Source organism: Hyla sarda, chromosome 9, assembly GCF_029499605.1.
Source record: "Hyla sarda isolate aHylSar1 chromosome 9, aHylSar1.hap1, whole genome shotgun sequence".
Lineage (NCBI taxonomy): Eukaryota > Metazoa > Chordata > Amphibia > Anura > Hylidae > Hyla > Hyla sarda.
Window position 1 is genome coordinate 15,569,089 of NC_079197.1, and position 19,953 is coordinate 15,589,041.

The window sequence follows — 19,953 nt, forward strand, 5'->3', positions numbered from 1 at the left end:
CCCATGATCAGTGTCAGCCAAGAGTGCCCCCATGATTAGTGTTAGCCAAGAGTGCCCCCATGATCAGTGTCAGCCAGAGAGTGCCCCCATGATCAGTGTCAGCCAGAGAGTGCCCCCATGATCAGTGTCAGCCAGAGAGTGCCCCCATGATCAGTGTCAGCCAGAGAGTGCCCCCATGATCAGTGTCAGCCAAGAGTGCCCCCATGATCAGTGTCAGCCAAGAGTGCCCCCATGATCAGTGTCAGCCAGAGAGTTCTTCACTGAATATTGCCATCCTGAGAGCCCCCTGAACTGTGTCCGCCAGCAGGTGCCCCCCATGAACCGTGTCATAAAGAGAGTGCTCTAATGAATAGTGCCAGCCTGAGTGCCCCCATGAACATTGTCACTACCAGCCAGAGGGTGCCCACATGAACATTGCCAGCCAGAGAGTGCCCCCATGAACAGTGCCAGACAGAGTGTCCCCATGGACAGTGTCAGCAAGATAGTGACTTCATAAACAGTGTCAGCCAGAGAGTTCCCCCATATACAGTGTCCGAAAGATAGTGACTCCATGAATAGTGCCAGCCAGAGTGCCCCCATATACAGTGTCAGAAAGATAGTGACTCCATGAACAGTGTCAGCCAGAGTGCCCCTCTATACAGTGTCAGAAAGATAGTGACTCCATGAACAGTGCCAGCCAGAGTGCCCCCATATACAGTGTCAGAAAGATAGTGACTCCATGAACAGTGCCAGCCAGAGTGCCCCCATGAACAGTGCCAGCCAGAGTGCCCCCATGAACAGTGTCAGTCTAGATAGTGCCCCCATGAACAGTGTCAGTCTCTATATTTCTTGGAAAATAATAAAAATTGTTAATTTAGAAAAAAAAACAGTGTCAGTCTAGATAGTGCCCGCATGAACAGTGCCAGCAAGATAGACTCCATAAACAGTGTCAGCCAGAGTTCCCCCATATACAGTGTCAGCAAGATAGCGAGTCCATGAACAGTGCCAGCCAGAGAGTTCCCCCATATACAGTGTCAGCCAGAGAGTTCCCCCATATACAGTGTCAGCCAGAGAGTTCCCCCATATACAGTGCCAGCCAGAGAGTTCCCCCATATACAGTGTCAGCCAGAGAGTTCCCCCATATACAGTGTCAGCCAGAGAGTTCCCCCATATACAGTGTCAGCCAGAGAGTTCCCCCATATACAGTGTCAGCCAGAGAGTTCCCCCATATACAGTGTCAGCCAGAGTTCCCCCATATACAGTGTCAGCAAGATAGCGAGTCCATGAACAGTGCCAGCCAGAGAGTTCCCCCATATACAGTGTCAGCCAGAGAGTTCCCCCATATACAGTGTCAGCCAGAGAGTTCCCCCATATACAGTGTCAGCCAGAGAGTTCCCCCATATACAGTGTCAGCCAGAGAGTTCCCCCATATACAGTGTCAGACAGAGAGTTCCCCCATATACAGTGTCAGCCAGAGAGTTCCCCCATATACAGTGTCAGCCAGAGAGTTCCCCCATATACAGTGTCAGCCAGAGAGTTCCCCCCCATTATGTGAGCCCCGGGCCCTGTATTATGTAGAACCATCCCTGATATAGACTCATCCTCATTACAATAAATGAGTGAACTAGTGCAAACCAGACAGTGCCACCTATTACAATGCTGTGTGATCTACTGTAAAGCACTACAAGGAAAGCCCCTTTCACACTACAAGGAAAGCCCCTTTCACACTACAAGGAAAGCCCCTTTCACACTACAAGGAAAGCCCCTTTCACACTACAGGTATCATCCTGATTTTTTTACTGCAATTATTTTACATTAACGGATGAAAAAAAAAAACGATATCTTTTGCCGGACCAAAAATTAGTGCATGCACCGTCTTTTGTGCCAACAAAAATAACCAACATTAGTAAAAACGGACGTAACTGATGCAAAAGCTGTCGCGGACCTGGTAACTCTGGGGCCCTGTTCCCAGCCGGAGTTATATATATGATTTCTCTTAAAGGGGTACTCCAGGCCCTGAGACATCTTATCCCCCGCAATCTTGTATCTTCACCACCCACTTGTATTTGTCACGCCCCCCTCCCATAGACATGCATAGTGTGGGGGGTGACGTCACACGGGGGCGGAGTCGTGACGTCACGATACTCTGGCCCCGTGGTCGCCACCCTGCTGTTTGTGAGCTGCCACCGCAGCGCGCAGCTCAAACAGGTGGGTGGCGAATAAAAGATTGCAGGGGTCCCCAGCTGCGGGACCCCCGCGGTGAGACATCTTATCTAGTATCCTTTGGATAGGGAATAAGATGTCTCGGGCCGGAGTACCCTTTAAACTAAGCAGTGTTTTACAGTGAATCACACAGCATTGTGATAAGTCACACTGTCCTGGTTTCATTCTGCCCGTAGTTCAGGAAGCATGATACTGATGACAGGTTCTCTTTTAGGACACAATACCAACAAATATTATTTATTTATTTATTTGTTTGTTTATTTATTTATTATTTTTTTGACAGTTGTCAGACAGTTTTCAGTTTATAGTAATGGTGACGTTTGTATGATGCACAATTAGCCCAGACCCCTGATGAAGCTCTGAGGAGCAAAACATGTCAGGGAGGCTATTTGTCTGAGTTTTTAATAATCCTGTGTCATATTTTTATTATACTTGTTGTTAGGACTGCAGCCATCGACAGTATATACCAGTGATGTGGAACCTATGGCAGCTTCGATGCTCCGACCACCGCTCCTCCGGTCCCGGGACCTACTGCTATGGCTTGTTGCCATAGCAGTAGGTCGTGACCCCTGACCAGAGGAGCGGTGGACGGAGCACTGTGAGGCAGTACACAGACATATAGCCTCCAGCCATACACTGTATATGGCTGAAGGCTGTATATCTGTGGGGGAACTATACTGCCAACCTAATGTGGGGGAACATACTGCCAACCTAATGTGGGGGAACATACTGCCAACCTAATGTGGGGGAACATACTGCCAACCTAATGTGGGGGAACATACTGCCAACCTAATGTGGGGGAACATACTGCCAACCTAATGTGGGGTAACTGCAACCTAATGTGGGGAAACATACTGCCAACCTAATGTGGGGAAAAATACTGCCAACCTAATGTAGGGGAACATACTGCCAACCTAATGTGGGGGAACATACTGCCAACCTAATGTGGGGGGAACTACCACCTAATGTGGGGGAACTGCAACCTAATGTGGGGGAACTATACTGCCAACTTAATGTGGGGGAACTACAACCTAATGTGGGGGAACTATACTGCCTACCGAATGTGGGGGAACTATGCTGCCAACCTAATGTGGGGGAACTGCAACCTAATGTGGGGGAGCTACAACCTAATGTGGGGGGAACTACAACCTAATGTGGGGGAACTGCAACCTAATGTGTGGGAACATACTGCCAACCTAATGTGGGGGAACTACAACCTAATGTGGGGGAACTACAACCTAATGTGGGGGAACTATACTGCCAACCTAATGTGGGGGAGCTGCAACCTAATGTGGGGGGAACTACAACCTAATGTGGGGGAGCTACAACCTAATGTGGGGGGAACTACAACCTAATGTGGGGGGAACTACAACCTAATGTGGGGGGAACTACAACCTAATGTGGGGGAACTGCAACCTAATGTGGGTGGAACTACAACCTAATGTGGGGGGAGCTACAACCTAATGTGGGTGGAACTACAACCTAATGTGGGGGAACTGCAACCTAATGTGTGGGAACATACTGCCAACCTAATGTGGGGGGAACTACAACCTAATGTGGGGGGAACTACAACCTAATGTGGGGGGAACTACAACCTAATGTGGGGGAACTGCAACCTAATGTGGGGGAACTATACTGCCAACTTAATGTGGGGGAACTACAACCTAATGTGGGGGAACTATACTGCCAACTTAATGTGGGGGAACTGCAACCTAATGTGGGGGGAACTACAGCCTAATGTGGGGGAACTATACTGCCAACTTATTGTGAGGGAACTACAACCTAATGTGGGGGAACTGCAACCTAATGTGGGGGAACTATACTGCCAACCTAATGTGGGGGAACTATACTGCCTACCTAAGTTGTTTTTCTAAACTTAAACCTCAGTATTCTGATTTAATTGCTGTGCTGGCACTTTGAGGGGAAAAAGGTTGGCGTGCATTACGGTTTGGGCACTCGGGCTCAAAAAGGTTCGCCATATACGATGTGATACTCCCAGTGTTATACGATTGTGTGCGCACGCCCTCATGTCACAGTGACGTATACCTATTACGGTTGGACTGGTGACACTGGTGTTTTTGGTTATACCTTTTGATAAACTCGTTAATAAAAGTGATGTTTTAGGGTGGGGTAATAATAAGGGTATTTTTGATCCCGGAAATGGGATTTGTTGGTTCAAGCTTCACACATAACTGCATTTTTCTATATCGGACACAAGGTGGCAGCACTCCTTTAAACAAACGCCGCTCAGAACGCTGTCTGCAGTGAACAGCCGGGCGCACTTGGCAGCCTCTCAGTGACAGTTGGCAGATAAAAATAAATAAATCTGTTTTTTTAAATTTTTTTGGTTAATTTGCTTTTATTATTATTTAGTTTCATAAAAATAGAAGCCAAGAGGGAAAACATTGAGGAATGGTGCAGTGGAGCCGGGGGCCACATTAGGTAAAAAGAAAGGGGGCTCGACCTTAAAAAAATGTCATATAATTTAAGGGGTGCTACTAAGGTGTCAAAGACAATGCAAAAAAAGACAAAGGAATGCCAAAATACATTAATAGACAAAAAATTATAAGTATTATAGGAAAGGCGCAGCGTTGCTTCACTAGGACTTAGACAAGTTTCCCAACCAAGGTGCCTCCAGCTGTTGCAAAACTACAACTCCCAGCATGCCCAGACAGCCTTCGGCTGTCTGGGCATGCTGGGAGTTGTAGTTTTGCAACAGCTGGAGGCACACTGTTTGCAAAACACTTCTAAGTCCTAGTCAAGTCAGAGTAAGTGTTCTAAATATTCAAGATAGGGGCATAAACAGAAGCCACAGAAAAACGTGAGTGACCCCTAATTTTACAGCTTTTCACCCACACTATATAGCCCAGTAAAGGGGTACTCCGGTGGAAAACATTTTTTTTTTTTAAATCAACTGGTGCCAGAAAGTTAAACAGATTTGTAAATGACTTCTATTAAAAAAATCTTTACCCTTCCAGTACTTTTTAGCAGCTGTATGCTACACAGGAAATTCTTTTCTTTTTTAATTTATTTTTTGTCTTGTCCGCAGTGCTCTCTGCTGACACCTCTGTCCGTGTCAGGAACTGTCCAGAGCAGGAGAAAATCCCCATAGCAAACCTATGCTATGTACCTCTGGACAGTTCCTGACACGGACAGAGGTGTCAGCAGAGAGCACTGTGGACAAGACAAAAAAAAATTTCCACTGTAGCATACAGCTGCTAAAAAGTACTGGAAGGGTAAAGATTTTTTTAATAGAAGTGATTTACAAATCTGTTTAAATTTCTGGCACCAGTTGATTGAGGGAAAAAAAATAAAAAAATAAAATAAAAGGTTTTCCACCGGAGTACCCCTTTAAAGGAAAACAGTCATCCTGTTCACCCACACTAAACCCTATACACTGGTTATAGTGCAGGTGAACAGGAGACCGATGCGGGGACGGAGCGGTGTCCCTCTGAAGGTCCGCTTCTTTCTTAGGTGAATTGCGCACAGGAGGCGGGCCCGCCGGGTGAATTTGAATATTCATGGACGCTGGTCACATATGCGCTCAGTAGGCACAAGCACTCATGTAAACCAGAATATTCAAATTCACCCGGCGGGCCCGCCTCCTGTGCGCAATTTATCTTAGAAAGAAGCGGACCTTCAGAGGGACACCGCTCCGGGCTGCAGGTTCGTATCTTAGAGACCCCCGTATCGGTCTCCTATTCACCTGCACTATAATGCGGTGTATTGGGTTTAGTGTGGGTGAACAGGATGACCCTTTTCCTATGTTTGACCAAATATAGCAGCTAATTTATAGTCTGTGTTTACATTGGACATTCCATACGGCCGCAATTTCACAGCTATTTATAAAAATTGCTGTGAAAATTGTGCAATTTTTGATCAAATTGAGGCATTACTGCTAAAAAAGAAAAAAAAGAAAAAATGCCCCATGTGAACACAGCCGTGAAGGGGTTATCCGGGGATTAAAATGTATCCCCTATTCAGGGAATTGGGGTTAAAGGAGATCTTCAGTCTTGAAAAACTTAGCGCTGTATTGAGGGGGCGTGTTGGCTGCCGCTTTGTGCCGTGGTCAACACGCGCTCTCTGGCCAGCGAGCCGGGGCCTCGTACAGGAGATCGCGGGGGCGCTCAGCAGTCGGACCCCCTGCGGTCTGACACTTATCCCCTATCCTTATGATAGGGGATACGTTTTTCAGGACTGCACTACGCCTTTAAATGTCTGATTGCAGGGCGTCCAACCAATGGGAACGAGGCCTATTTTCCTACCTTTATGTCCCACGTCCACCAATTACCAGCTAAGGCAGAACAGCGCTGTGACCGACCGGTGATTGGTTAAGTGGGCCGTCACTCCTGAGACCAGTTAGCCATTTTGGAGATCACGGGGGTTCCAGCTAGAGCGCTCAGGCCCCATTTTGGAGATCAGGGGGGGTCCCAGCAATCAGTCACATAACCCCTACCCTGTGTATAGGGGATACGTTTTATTTCCCAAAAAGCCCCGTTAGGTTGATAACCAGTTTGACTGTGACTCCCAACGGGAACACATACCATGGTGCAGCACATGCCCAGGAGCCAGCTTAGGCCTTACTGGCAGTGTTCACATCATTATCTATGGGACAGCCACAAAAACATTTCAACAATTTCCAGGCAACGCATCCGCCAAAGTGATTTTGCACTTTTGCTCGAAACTTAAAGGGTTACTCCTGTGGAAAACTTTTTTATTTTATTTTTTTAAATCAACTGATGCCAGAAAGTTAGGCTCGGTTCAGACTAAGGAATCTCCGGGCAGAAAATTTTCGCCCGGAGATTCCGAGTTCCGCCTGGACCTAGGACCGCGCGGACACTGCAGTCTCCTATAGACTGCTGTATGTTCCGCTAGGATTTCCGCCTGAAGAAAGAGCAACCCCTTTCTTCAAGCGGAAATTTTCTAGCGGATTTTTCATCCGGATTTTCCGCTTCACAAATTCCGAAGTGTGAATTTGTGAACGGAAAACCATTCACTACACTATACATTATAGTAAGCGGAATTTCTGCCGGAAATTTTCAAAGCAAAAATTCCGGCGGAAATTCCGTAGTCTGAACCTAGCCTTAAACAGATTTGTAAATTACTTCTATTAAAAAATCTTAAGCCTTCCAGTACTTTTTAGGGGCTGTATGCTACAGAGGAAATGCTTTTCTTTTTGGATTTCTCTTCTGTCACGAGCACAGTGCTCTCTGCTGACCTCTGCTGTCCATTTTAGGTACTGTCCAGAACAGGAGAAAATCCCCATAGCAAACATATGCTGCTCTGGACAGTTCCTAAAATGGACAGCAGAGGTCAACAGAGAGCACTGTGCTCATGACAGAAGGGAAATCCAAAAAGGAAAGCATTTCCTCTGTAGTATACAGCCCCTAAAAAGTACTGGAAGGATTAAGATTTTTTTTAATAGAAGTAATTTACAAATCTGTTTAACTTTCTGGCACCAGTTGATTTAAAAAAATAAAATAAACGTTTTCCACAGGAGTACCCCTTTAAAGGGGGATTCCATGAAAAAAAAATGTTTTTTTTCATATCAACTGGCTCCAGAAAGTTAAACAGATTTGTAAATGACTTCTATTAAAATGTTTTAATCCTTCCAGTACTTATCAGCTGCTGAAGTTGAGTTGTTCTTTTCTGTCTGACAACAGTGCTCTCTGCTGACACCTCTTTCTGTCTCAAAAACTGTTCAGAGTAGCAGCAAATCCCTGTAGCAAACCTCTCCTGCTCTGGACGGTTCCTGACATGGACAGAGGCGTCAGCAGAGAGCACTGTGGTCAGACGGAAAAGAACAACTCAACTTCAGCAGCTGATAAGTACTGGTAGGATTAAGATTTTTTTTTAATAGAAGTAATTTAGAAGTAATCTGTTTAACTTTCTGGAGGCAGTTGATATGAAAAAAAATGAGTTTCTCACCGGAATACCCCTTTAATCCCTTACATCTCCTCCCTTCATAGACCTTTAGGACATAACTGCACACCCCGGCAAAAATCGCCATGCGCCCTGTACATGCATTTATTTTCTTTTTCTTTCAGGCAGACCTTCTATAATGCGACCGCATCCTTTCACCACAATCTGCAGTGTTGGGAAGGGTTTGGTTCACGCTGCCGTTTAATCTTCTTCACAGCTGGATGGGAGTTGCGCAGACACGCAGTCTACCCCAACCTCCGCCGGCAGCTCATCTGGAGGACAGAAGTGAGAGAAGCTGCAGGATATTATGATCACCGCTCGCCTCCGCTGGGACCTCATTACCGTGCACCAGGAATAGGTTCACTTTAGCTTTTTCCAACCTTGTCTATGTCCTGGATTCGGTCCACCGCAGTGGTCTCAAACTGTGGGCCTCCAGATGTTGCAAAACTTCAACTCCCAGCATGCCCGGACAGCCAACGGCTGTCCGGGCATGCTGGGAGTTGAAGTTTTGCAACATCTGGAGGGCCACAGTTTGAGACCACTGGGTGGACTGTGCTATGACACGGCTACATTTGTGTCACTGAAACACTTTAAGGGTGGGTTCGCACCACGACTTTGCTATACGGTTTCGGCATACGGTTTCCTAAAAAAAAAAACATATGCAACCGCACAGAAAACCATCAATATTCCTCCCCTCACTCCGCCTCTTCTCCTCACTCTGTAATGAAGAGAGAGGGGAGGAATATTGATGAACTGGGCGCCGCTGCTGATGTCAGAGTGCCAGTTAGCCCGGCCGGTGCCTGTTAGCACCTCATTAGCATATCCAGAAAATAGAAGATTAGGGCCGAACGGCGCGGCGGTTCCAGGCACAGTAAGCATCAAACTGATCAGCGTCCCCCGCACTACCAGCAACCACCGCTGGTTATTGCGGGGGGGGGGGGGAGGGGGGGGGGGGAGAAAGCTGACAGTTTTCCTTTAAAGGGGACCAGTGACCAACCCCCAAAAATTTAGATTTTACTGTCATTAAATAGCTTAGGGTGCCTTGATCACACACCTTTTTACAGTTTCTTGATACAACCCTCCGTTCCCGAGATATAAGGGTTTATAATTTGTCTGACAATGCAGGGAATCAGTCAGATGGGTGTGAATTTAACAAAAAAGGGGAGTGACTTATTAGGTGATGGGCGGGATTATACAGTCAACTGGTATGAATATTATACATTGAGGGGCATATATGCCTAATACACACCCCCCCCCCCCTGACTGTCTAATCCCGCCCACCACCTTATAGTCACTCCCATTTAAATTAAGTCCCGCCCATCTGACTGAACCCTGAATTGACAGACCAACTATAAGCCCTCATATCTTAGGAACGGAAGGTCGTATCAAGAAACTGTAAGAAGGTATATGATCAGGGCAGCCTAAGCTATTTAAAGGGGTACTCCGGTGAAAAACGTTTCTTTTTTAAATCAACTGGTGCCAGAAAGTTAAACAGATTTGTAAATTACTTCTATTAAAAAAATCTTAATCCTTCCTCTACTTATTAGCTGCTGAATACTACAGTGGAAATTCTTTTCTGTTTGAAACACAGAGCTGTCTGCTGACATCATGAGCACAGTGCTCTCTGCTGACATCTCTGTCCATTTTTTAGGAACTGTCCAGGGTAAAAGGAAATCCCCATAGCAAACATATGCTGTTCTGGATAGTTCATACAGAGATGTCAGCAGAGAGCACTGTGCTCGTGATGTCAGCAGACAGTTCTGTGTTTCAAAAAGAAAATAATTTCCGCTGTAGTATTCAGCAGCTAATAAGTACAGGAAGGATTAAGATTTTTTAATAGAAGTAATTTACAAATCTGTTTAACTTTCTGGCACCAGTTGATTAAAAAAAAAAAGTTTTTCACCGGAGTACCCCTTTAATTATCGTAAAATCTAAATTTTGGGGGTTGGTCACTGGTCCTCTTTAAGTCCTGTATGTTTTGAGGTGTATGGACCTGTTTCTCCACAGACACAGGTCCTTTTTAGAGGATCTGTTGCTCACGCCTTTGTGCCAAATACCACATGACTCCTTCATAGATCTAGGGAAGTCCAGTCCCTGATGGGTCAGAGCTGTAGCAGCACAAAGAAGACCTACACAAAATTAGGCAGGTGTTTTTTAAAGGGGTACTCCCCTGGAAAACTTTTTTTTTTTTTTTTTTATAAATCAACTGGTGCCAGAAAGTTAAACAGATTTGTAAATTACTTCTACTAAAAAAATCTTAATCCTTCCCAGTAGATTTCTCTGATGTCATGACCACAGTGCTCTCTGCTGACATCTCTATCCATTTTAGGAACTGTCCAGAACAGCATATGTTTGCTATGGGGATTTTCTCCTGCTCTGGACAGTTCCTAAAATGGACAGCAGAGGTCAGCAGAGAGCACTGTGGTCGTGACAGAAGAGAAATCTAAAAAGTAAAGAATTTCCTCTGTAGTATATAGCCCCTAAAAAGTACTGGAAGGATTAAGATTTTTTTTTTACAGAAGTGATTTACAAATCTTTTTAAAGGGGTACTCCGGTGAAAACCTTTTTTTCTTTTAAATCAACTGGTGGCAAAAAGTTAAACATATTTGTAAATTACTTCTATTAAAAAATCTTAATCCTTCCTGCACTTATTAGCTGCTGAATACTACAGAGGAAATTCTTTTCTTTTTGGAATGCTCTCTGATGACATCACGAGCACAGTTCTCTCTGCTGACGTTATTATAATAATGATAACACTTTATTTATTGTTGTCCTTAGTGGGATTTGAACCCAAGTCCCCAGCACTGCAGGGCAGCAGTGCGAACCACTGAGCCACCATGCTGCCCTTAGCATACAGCTGCTATGCATGGTTGCTAAAATGGACAGAGATGTCAGCAGAGAGCACTATGGTCTTGATGTCATCAGTGTTCCAAAAAGAAAGGAATTTCCTCAGTAGTATTCAGCAGCTAATAAGTACTGGAAGGATTAAGATTTTTTAATAGAAGTAATTTACAAATATGTTTATCTTTCAGCCACCAGTTGATTTAAAAGAAAAAAGGTTTTCACCAGAGTACTCCTTATAACTTTCTGGCACCAGTTGATTTAAAAAAAAAAAAAAAAAAAAAAAAAAAAACGTTTTCCTCGGGAGTACCCCTTTAATACTATGGCTGACTGGAACGTGTGTTCAGACCTTTCAAATGGGGAACTAATACAGGTATAATTCTCGCTGTCACCCTAGGCCAGTGGTCTTCAACCTGCGGACCTCCAGATGTTGCAAAACTACAACTCCCAGCATGCCCGGACAGCCGTTGGCTGTCCGGGCATGCTGGGAGTTGTAGTTTTGCAACATCTGGAGGTCCGCAGGTTGAAGACCACTGGCCTAGGCTATCAGTCCAGGACACGGGTTTGACCAGGATAACATCTGTATGCGGTTTGTATAGGGCTTTGATCTCGCACGAGTTTCCTTGTGTTCTCCAGTTACCTTAGACTCATTATAGCCATAATGGAGGGTGAGTGACCTCCTTGCGGCGGAACAATGCCACTATCTTAGTATCAGATTTTGATGCAGCACTTGTTGGATCCACCTGTCACCGGGCACTACTGAATTGCTACCGATGACAGCTGCAATGCTATAGGAATTCAATTATTTATTATTCTATGGTAAATATTCACCCCTCTATGCCCTGTATGGGCCGGCATATGCGGTGTAGAGGTTTCCTTATGTGGCATTAAACACTTTAATTCTTAAAGGGGTACTCCCGTGGAAAACTTTTTTTTTTTTTTTTAAATCAACTGGTGCCATAAAGTTAAACAGATTTGTAAATCACCTCTATTAAATAAAAAAAAATAATAATAATTAATCCTTCCAGTACTTTTTAGGGGCTGTATACTAAAGAGAAATCCAAAAAAGAAATGCATTTCCTGTGATGTCCTGACCACAGTGCTCTCTGCTGACCTCTGCTGTCCATTTTAGGAACTGTCCAGAGAAGAAGAAAATCCCCATAGCAAACATATGCTTTCTCTGGACAGTTCCTAAAATGGACAGCAGAGGTCAGCAGAGAGCACTGTGGTCAGGACATCACAGGAAATGCATTTCTTTTTTGGATTTCTCTTTAGTATACAGCCCCTAAAAAGTACTGGAAGGATTAAGATTTTTTTTAATAGAAGTGATTTACAAATCTGTTGAACTTTCTGGCACCAGTAGTTTTCCACGGGAGTACCCCTTTAATACATAAAGGTGAGGTGAAGGTTTCTTCAGTATTGACAGCTTTCTTAAAGGGGTACTCCTCTGGAAAACTTTTATTCTTTTTTTTTTTAATCAACTGGTGCCAGAAAGTTAAACATATTTGTAAATTACTTCTATTAAAAGATCTTAAATCCTTCCGGTACTTATCAGCTGCTATATGCTCCACAGGAAGTTCTTTTCTTTTTGAATTTCCTTTCTGTCTGACCACAGTGCTCTCTGCTGACACCTCTGTCCATTTTTAGGAACTGTCCAGAGCAGCATAGGTTTGCTATGGGGATTTTCTCCTCCTCTGGACAGTTCCTAAAATGAACAGAGGTTGTCAGCAGAGAGCACTGTGGTCAGGCAGAAGGGACATTCAAAAAGAAAAGAACTTCCTGTGGAGCAAATAGCAGCTGATAAGTCCTGGAAGGATTAAGATTTTTTTTAATAGAAGTAATTTACAAATATCTTTAACTTTCTGGCACCAGTTGATTTAAAAATAAAGTTGATTTAAAGCGTACCTGTCATATCGCAGAAAAAAAATAATTCTTCTATATGTTTTTTTACTAGGTCATGCAGTTTCTTTACATGCCTTTTTTTTATGTGTCTAGCTTCTGTATTTGGCTCACAAATTCCTCTGTTCTGCTGCTCACTCATTCTGACATCCACTACTCAGGAGGGTGGCATGTCCGGGGCAAGCACTGAGCCCGCCCTCACTCGCCATGCATTCACTTCCTCCCTGAGTCTGCTGTGCTGGGTCTCTTCATCCAATCACTGCAGGCTGCTCTGTAACCTCCTCCTCTCTGTTTTCATGCTGCAGTCTGATAGGACAGGAGTGAGCACAGGGGAGTGCTAGTCCCGCCCTCACTTCCTGGACTTTGTTCCAAACCTGTGCTTCAGCTGGGACAAATATGATGCTGCAGTGAACAGGATTATGTTCTGGATGGTATGGGGACCCCTAGTGGTCTTTTTTTTTTTTTTTTTATATAAGCCATGATAAGGTCAGTGAATGGAGAACTAAATAAGCCAGTGTTTTCCAACCAGGGTGCCTCCAGCTGTTGCAAAACTAAAACTCCCAGCATGCCCGGACAGCCGTTGGCTGTCCGGGCATGCTGGGAGTTTTAGTTTTGCAACAGCTGGAGGCACCCTGGTTGGAAAACACTGGCCTAATAGGACATATCTTGAGACTTCCCCTTTAAATGGGAATTTCTGGGACTGTTTGATTGTTGACCTACTGTAATATTTAGCATTTTGGTACTGCACAATGGGTACATAGAAATCTAATATGATGGTTAATAGGAAGAACAAAAAAAAAAAATCCACACTTCCTATGAATGGGATTCCGCACAAATTCTGGAATTCTGATTATTTCCTGTGGAAATTGTAGATTTCTTCACTTCTCTGATTGGCAAGAATGGCAGCGGCTTCCACCGGGTAGAACAGTCAGAAGTGTGGCTGGCAGAGCGAGCCCTGTAATTTGTACCAGCGCGGCCTGTTCTGTACCAACCCTTCCGTAAAGGGCTCCGCACTGGGAGAAAATGATTATGTTAACTAGAATAAATGGCGGAGGAAAGAAAAGCAGCAGGGCAAAGCATGAGAGGTAGAAGGGGCGGCGGGGAGGAGATGTTATAAATCACTATAGACATTAGCGCACCATAGCCAGTGGATCTGACCAAAGTCGACATTTGTTGAGGCCCTTAGTCAATGATGCAAACAAAAGCCATATTATCTGCTATTTTGGATTTTATTTTTATTTATTTATTATTATTTAAAAATAATAATAATAATAATAATAATAATATATATTCTCTCTCTCCCCTCTCTCGTTCTCCCCTTTCTCTTTCTCTCCTCTTTCTCTTCTCCTCCCTCTCTCTCCTCCCTCTCTCTCTCTCTTTCTCTCCTCTCTCTCTCTCTCTCTCTCTCTCTCTCTTTCTCTCCTCCCTCTCTCTCCTTTCTCTCTTACTCCCCTTTCTCTTTCTCTCCTCTCTCTTTCTCTCCTCCCTCTCTCTCCTTTCTCTCTTACTCCCCTTTCTCTTTCTCTCCTCTCTCTTTCTCTCCTCCCTCTCTTTCTCTCCTCCCTCTCCTTCTCTCCTCTCTCTCTTTCTCTCCTTTCTCTCCTCCCTCTCTCTCTTTCTCTCCTCCCTCTCTCTCTTTCTCTCCTCCCTCTCTCCTCTCTCTCTCCTCCCTCTCTCTCCTTTATCTCCTCCCTCTCTCTCTTTCTCTCCTCCCTCTCTCTCTCTCCTCCCTCTCTCTCCTTTCTCTCCTCCCTCTCTCTCTCTTTCTCTCCTCTCTTTCTCTCCTGCTCTCTTCCCTCTCTCTCTTTCTCTCCTCCCTCTCTCCTCTCTCTCCTCCCTCTCTCTCTTTCTCTCCTCCCTCTCTCTCTCTTTCTCTCCTTTCACTCCTTTCTCTCCTCCCTCTCTCTCCTCCCTCTTTCTCTCCTCTCTCTCTCCTCTCTCTCTCCTTTCTCTCCTCTCTCTCTCTTTCTCTCCTTTCTCTCCTCCCTCTCTCTCTTTCTCTTCTCCCTCTCTCTCCTTTCTCTCCTCCCTCTCTCTCTTTTTCTCTCCTTTCTCTCCTCCCTCCTTCTCCTTTCTCTCCTCCCTTTCTCTCCTTTCTCTCCTCCCTCTCTCTCTCTTTCTCTCCTCTCTCTCTCTCCTCCCTCTCCTTTCTCTCCTCCCTCCCTCTCCTTTCTCTCCTCCCTCCCTCTCCTTTCTCTCCTCCCTCCCTCTTCTTTCTCTCCTCCCTCTCTCTCTTTCTCTCCTTTCTCTCCTCTCTTTCTCTCCTCTCTTTCTCTCCTCTCTCTCTCTTGCTCTCCTCCCTCTCTCTTTCTCTCCTCCCTCTCTCTCTCTCTCTCTCTCTCCTCCCTCTCTCTCTTTCTATCTCTCTCTCCTTTCTCTCCTCTCTTTCTCTCCTTTCTCTCCTCCCTCTCTCTCCTTTCTCTCCTCCCTCTCTCTCTTTCTCTCCTTTCTCTTTCTCTCCTCCCTCTCTCATTATTTTTTTCTTCTATACGTCAGTTGTGATATTAAATGGGCACTGTCAGAAGCAAAAAAAACTTTTTCTACATTGTACATCTTGGCAAAACATTAACCTTTCTAATTTACTTCATAAAAAAAAATATTTCTTTTTTTTTTTTACAGAAATCATGGCTTATAAGAAAAGACCACTAGGGGTCCCCATACCATCCAGAACATAATTCTGTCCGATTGCAGCATCGTCTTTGTCCCAGCTGAAGCACAGGCTGGGACATAGTCCAGGAAGTGAGGGGTCGGGACTAGCACTCCTCTGTGCTCACTCCTGTCCTATCAGACTGCAGCATGAAAACAGAGAGGAGGGGGTTACAGAGCAGCCTGTAGTGATTGGATGAAGAGACCCAGCACAGCACAGAAGACTCAGGGAGAAGTGAATGCATGGTGAGTGAGGACGGGCTCAGGGCCCCCTTCCTGAGCAGTAGATGTCAGAATGAGTGAGCAGCAGAACAGAGGGATTTGTGAGCAAAATACAGAAGCTAGACACATATAAAAGACCTAATGAGTAACGTATATAGTGTTTGCGTGTCTGTGGGCTGATCACTGGATCCCTCACTCATGGGGCAAGGGCCTTCATTGTTACAAGTCTAGAATTACACAGCGCCCATTGTACTCATGGGCATTGTTGTCTGTTTGATGTAGAGATAAGAAATATGATATATATATATATATATATATATCAGGTAAGCACTGCCTGGAGGTGAGGCCAGAAGTGGACATCGTCTTCCATTATTGTCTACTTCTGTGGTCTCCACCCTGTGGCTCTCCAGCTGTTGCTGAACTACATCTCCCAGAATGCCCTGATAGCTGCAGAAAATCAAGTTGTAGTTTTTCAACAGTCCCTGTGGTAGTAAACTGTTTTCTGTTTATATCCAACTTTATAGTGCAGTGTTTCCCAACCAGGGTGCCTCCAGCTGTTGCAAAACTACAACTCCCAGCATGCCCAGACAGCCTTCGGCTGTCTGGGCATGCTGGGAGTTGTAGTTTTGCAACAGCTGGAGGCACCCTGGTTGGGAAACACTGTTATAGTGTCATGTTTTGGGCCCGGATCCCTGCCTACGGTGTGTGGAGCCAGGACTACATGTTGTGCAAGCAGAAAAGAAGTGGAATTCACAGGTCAAAGCAGGCGATGTCACAACATGGAGCAGTCATGGGACCCGGGGGCTCGTGCCTGGAAGATGAGTTTTATTTAGAGATTCCAGGGATTCTCTTCTGGTTCCACTAGAAGCGGGGGAACGTGTTTGGGGAGAAAACAGGAAATGATGATCCTATTTATGTCTTGTGGGAAAGCTGTTGTAGGCTTATAATTCGGGATATTTCCTTGCATTAGCCGTCTCAGTGTCTTTAATATAATCATGAACAGATCTTTGTGTTTTGTATTGCTTTAAAGGGGTACTCCGGTGGAAAACTTATTTATTTTTATTTTTTTTTTAAATCAACTGGTGCCAGAAAGTTGAACAGATTTGTAAATTACTTCTATAAAAAAATCTTAATCCTTCCAGTACTTATTAGCTGCTGAATACTACAGAGGAAATTATTTTCCTTTTTGGAACACAGAGCTCTCTGCTGACATCATGAGCGCAGTGCTCTCTGCTGACATCTCTGTCCATTTTAACAACTATCCAGAGTAGGAGAAAATCCCCATAGAAAACATATGCTGCTCTGGACACAGAGTGTCAGCAGAGAGCACTGTGGTCATGATATCAGCAGAGAGCTCTGTGTTCCAAAAAGGAAAAAGAATTTCCTCTGTAGTATTCAGCAGCTAATAAGTACTGGAAGGATTAAGATTTTTTAATAGAAGTCATTTACAAATCTGTTTTAACTTTCTAGCACCAGTTTATTTAAAGAAAAAAAAAAGAAAGTTTTCCACCGGAGTACCCCTTTAATTCTTATAGATGCAGCAGTGCTGAGTTTGTCACTTGGCACAACACATCATTGCTGCTGGTAAACTATGATCAACCATCTGCAAAAGCCTTGAGCGTCCTCTTCCCCACTAACTATGAACCATAGCAGCTCATAAACCAGGTCTAAGTTAGACGCCCCTGATCTGCACTATGGTTGAATGATACCGGAGATATGTGGCGCCAGTTTCTAGTGGCCACTTATCCCCCTCTTGTAGATATCACTTCATACCTGGGCACATCGTTCATCATGAAGTCTTGGTATACAGGTATGTGAGGCTGGAGGATGTCTCACCTGCTACATAACTAGGTGTCTGGAAAAGCTGGTTGGCAAGTATAGGCCGACCACGAGTCCCGTAATAAACCGGACAGTCCGTGGACCCTAGAGGGGGCACCAGGATGGTAATGTGGTGGCCCAGTACGGGATGGTGTTTCCCCGTACCTTTCCTGCCCTGTCAGGCAGTGTCCCCAGGGCCCCCTGCAGTTGTTTCCCCCATGTAAATATGTTGTGTATGGTATTGTGTGTTGTATCTTTAATAAATGTACCATGTGATTGTTATTCAGGAGGTACTAGTGACCAGCTGACCCCAAAGGTGACCTATAGGCTCCCTGCTAGTCTCCCCCATATAACCCCTGGGTGGATCTTCTCTCTCTTGTTCCTGAGGTCCAGTGCAGTCAAGACGTCTTGTGTGTGTCCAGAACATTGGAGGCCTCAAGTCAAGTCCACAGTAAGCTAAAGCCACAGTCCTATCAGTCAAGTTAAGTCTTCTGTCTATCCAGCGTGGCCTGCACTAAATTCTACTGTCTACAAGTCCCAGCAAACCTGCGAGGTCACTGGTCACCTCCTTGGGCCCGGCTGTACTGCATAGACTGTAACATCTGTCTACCCTCAGTAAAGCTACCGTTGTCCGTAACTTGGCGTCGGTGTCTTCATTGCCCCCTGTGCCTAGCCCAGGATCCAGAGGTATACTTTCGGATGGTTAAGGCTAAAACACGCCCTGGCGTCACGAACACAAGGGGTTAATACCATCGGCCCCTAGGGTAACAACATCTGCCCTGCACCACACACTCCCCCGCCATTACCACAGTGCTCCTCCAGTCTAGGAACCTACAGCCATAACGTAAGGTCCTGACCCCTGACGGGAGGATTAGTGAAGCACTGAAGCAAAAGGGCAGTAGGACTGTCCGTGGGGGCCACCCACCTACTACATATGGTAGAATAGAGGAGGGGGACATACAACTATATGGGGGCACAGAGGAGCTATAACTATACCTATATATGGGGCAGTATAGGGGCCTACAACTATATATGGCAGTATAGGGGCCAACAACAATATATAGGGGCCTACAACTATATATGGGGGCAGTATAGGGGCCTACAACTATATATGGCAGTATAGGGGCCAACAACGATATATAGGGGCCTACAATTATATATAGGGGCAGTATAGGGGCCAACTATATATGAGGGCAGTATAGGGGCCTGCAACTATATATGGGGGCAGTATAGGGGCCTACAACTATATATAGGGGCAGTATAGGGGACAACTATATATGAGGGCAGTATAGGGGCCTGCAACTATATATGGGGGCAGTATAGGGGCCTACAACTATATATGGGGGCAGTATAGGGGCCAACAACTATATATGGGGGAGTATAGGGGCCTACAACTACATATGGAGGCAGTATACAGACTGGCAAGTATATATGGGGGGGCTATACTGTTGCATAGTAGCCAATAACTATATAGGGGTCAACAACTATATAGGGGGCATACAACTATATATGGGAGCATTATAGGGGCCTACAACTATATATGGGTGCAGTATAGAGGTCAACAACTATATAGGGGAGCATTACAGGGGCTGACAACTATATATAGGAGAGCATTATAGGGGACTACAACTATATATGGGGCAATATAGAGGCAAATAACTATATAGGGGGACGACAACTATATAGGGGAGCAGTATAGGGGCCGATAACTATATAGGGGAGCAGTATAGGAGCCAACAACTATATAGAGGAGCTTTATAGGGCCGACATTTATATATGGGGGCAGTATAGGGGCCTACAACTATATATGGGGGAAGTATAGGGACCGACAACTATATATGGGGGAAGTATAGGGGCCTACAACTATATATGGGGGCAGTATAGGGGCCTACAACTATATATGGGGGCAGTATAGGGGCCTACAACTATATATGGGGGAAGTATAGGGACCGACAACTATATATGGGGGAAGTATAGGGGCCTACAACTATATATGGGAGCAGTATAGGGGCCTACAACTATATGTATATGGGGGCAGTATAGGGACCTACAACTATATATGGGGGCAGTATAGGGATCTACAACTATATATGGTTGCAGTATAGGGGCCTACAACTATATATGGGAAGTATAGGGGCATACAACTATATATGGGGGCAGTATAGGGGCCTACAACTATATATGGGGGCAGTATAGGGGCCTACAACTATATGTATATGGGGCAGTATAGGGGCCTACAACTATATGTATATGGGGCAGTATAGGGACCGACAACTATATATAACCGTGTCCATTTTTTGCTATCTCAATGTCCCGTGTTTGTCTCAAGGACAATATAGTGATCCTACAAGTTGTGAGTCTGCACATTTATAATACTTGGTATGTTTTTTCAGAAGTGTCATA

General features: G+C 45.0%; 1 protein-coding gene across 1 annotated transcript in view; it reads left to right on the plus strand.

Moving 5' to 3' along the window:
* Positions 1–19,953, plus strand: part of FGD1 (FYVE, RhoGEF and PH domain containing 1) — a 187,949-nt gene that overhangs the window by 847 nt on the left and 167,149 nt on the right. Inside the window, exons 2-3 of the mRNA XM_056537762.1 lie at positions 8,250–8,482; positions 15,484–15,756. The gene's annotated coding sequence lies outside the window, so the exon portion shown is untranslated. The remainder of the gene's footprint in view (positions 1–8,249; positions 8,483–15,483; positions 15,757–19,953) is intronic.